General features: G+C 48.4%; 1 long non-coding RNA gene across 1 annotated transcript; it reads left to right on the forward strand.

Annotated features, from left to right (window-relative positions):
* The first annotated feature begins 223 nt into the window (after nt 1-223).
* LOC135365812 (uncharacterized) lies at nt 224-1,283 on the forward strand. The gene is made up of 2 exons (XR_010413929.1): nt 224-334; nt 1,123-1,283. It is a non-coding gene; the product is annotated as an uncharacterized LOC135365812 (long non-coding RNA).
* Nucleotides 1,284-2,339: the final 1,056 nt, after the last annotated feature.

The following is a 2,339-nucleotide window of genomic DNA, read 5'->3' on the forward strand; positions in this document are numbered from 1 at the left end:
TGAAAACCAGTAAAAGTAAAAGCCGATGGTAGCCAGTACTGGCCAGTACCGGGCCGAAAGGCGAGCCAAACTGAGAGACTCCTGATTGGCCGAAAGGTAGGCATCATAGTTGATTTTCATTGGTTGCATGTCCAGTGTTGCCTGAATTATCTCAAACTATGGGCTCTATGGGGAGCTGTGGGAGCCTGGCCTCACTCAGTTTCTCTCGGGCTGTCACGGACGACGGACGTGCGCTCCCCGCGCTCGCTCAGTTTCTGGCTGGCTGACGTACAGAGCAGACGTGTGTTCCCCGCGCTCGCTCAGTTTCTGCCTGGAAGTTGCCGCGGGGGAAAAGGTGAGTGATTTGACGCGCTCCTTTTCTCGTATGTTTGCCGTGTTTAGCGGTGACCAACGAGTGATTTGACCGCGCTCGTGTTAAGCCATATTCTCGCCTGTTTAGATTTGTTTTGTGGTGTCCAAGCCTGTTGACGCATGTTTAGCGATGTGTGCCCAGTGGTTCCCGCCTTGTGTTAGCTGCGTAGTGTTGAGGTTAGGCCTAAGCGATCGCCCCCGTAAGCCTTTTTCCTCGTATGTTTGCCGTGTTTAGCGGTGACCAACGAGTGATTTGACCGCGCTCGTGTTAAGCCTTTTCTCGCCTGTTTAGACTTGTTTTGTGGTGTCCAAGCCTGTTGACGCATGTTTAGCGATGTGTGCCCAGTGGTTCCCGCCTTGTGTTAGCTGAGTAGTGTTGAGGTTAGGCCTAAGCGATCGCCCCCGTAAGCCTTTTTCCTCGTATGTTTGCCGTGTTTAGCGGTGACCAACGAGTGATTTGACCGCGCTCGTGTTAAGCCTTTTCTCGCATGTTTAGACTTGTTCTGCGGTGAGCAAGCCTTTTGTTCGTGTTGGCGCATGTTTAGCGACGTGTACCCAGTGGTTCCCGCCTTGTGTTAGCTGCATAGTGTTGTGACGTTGAGGTTAGGCCTAAGCGATCGTCCCCGTAAGCCTTTTTCCCCGATGTGTACTGTTTTCTCCGTGCTGTTTTAGCAGTAGCGGTTAGACCTTTTCTCTCGCATGCCTAGACTTGTTTAGCAGTGCTGCAATTTTTACCTGCCGCTAGTATCTTGTTCTGTCTTTCTCCTCTAGAGCTATGATGGTGGCGCCATCTGGTGTGATGCCTTGCAACTAAGTGGCCACCTGTCGTCGATCTCTGCAACTACCCGACGTCAACAAGCGCTGGTCACCCCGGAGCCGTTTCTTCGCCGTGGCATCGTTGATTTTCGAATAAATTGTTTCTCTCCACTCTATTTCTATCTTTTCATTTTATTTTCTACGTATTTTTTTTATTTTTAGCAGCTCAACTAGCCCACAACTCACACAGTGGTCTGGACACGTCCTAGATGCTCCCCAATTAGTGTAATTACTCCCTGAATTATCCTAATTACTGTGGGTTGCTCATTAATGGCGTCCAGGCCACTGTGTGAGTTGTGGGCCAGTTGAGCTGATAATATACTACTTCACTCATATTCCTTTCACTCTTACATTTTTTGGACACTCATACACACATTCATACGACAGGGATCGACGCAAGCGGCAAATGTTGAACATGAGAGAACTGATGTTCTGAGGCTGGAACAACATAGAAGGGACAATCACATACAAGGCCTCAAGTTGCCTTAGAAATTAACGATGAAAGATGAAAGTCACTGAAAAGGTTAGCCAGCTGTAGGACACGAATCCACATCTTCTGGATTACCGGTCCAGAGCTCTACCAATTGAGCTAAGCTAACACGCCTTCTCAGCGACTTCCAGGGTGCGTCATCTGAAAGGACAAGCCAGTCACTGTCTCTCACTCATCTTCCTTTCACTCTGACATTTTTTGCACACTCATACACACATTCATACGACAGGGATCGACGCAAGCGGCAAATGTTGAACATGACAGAACTGATGTTCTGAGGCTGGAACAACATAGAAGGGACAATCACATACAAGGCCTCAAGTTGCCTTAGAAATTAACGATGAAAGATGAAAGTCACTGAAAAGGTTAGCCAGCTGTAGGACTCGAATCCACATCTTCTGGATTAGCGGTCCAGGGCTCTACCAATTGAGCTAAGCTAACACGCCTTCTCAGCGACTTCCAGGGTGCGTCATCTGAAGGGACAAGCCAGTCACTGTCTCTCACTCATCTTCCTTTCACTCTGACATTTTTTGCACACTCATACACACATTCATACGACAGGGATCGACGCAAGCGGCAAATGTTGAACATGAGAGAACTGATGTTCTGAGGCTGGAACAACATAGAAGGGACAATCACATACAAGGCCTCAAGTTGCCTTAGAAATTAACGATGAAAGATG

Source organism: Ornithodoros turicata, chromosome 8 (assembly GCF_037126465.1).
Source record: "Ornithodoros turicata isolate Travis chromosome 8, ASM3712646v1, whole genome shotgun sequence".
NCBI lineage: Eukaryota > Metazoa > Arthropoda > Arachnida > Ixodida > Argasidae > Ornithodoros > Ornithodoros turicata.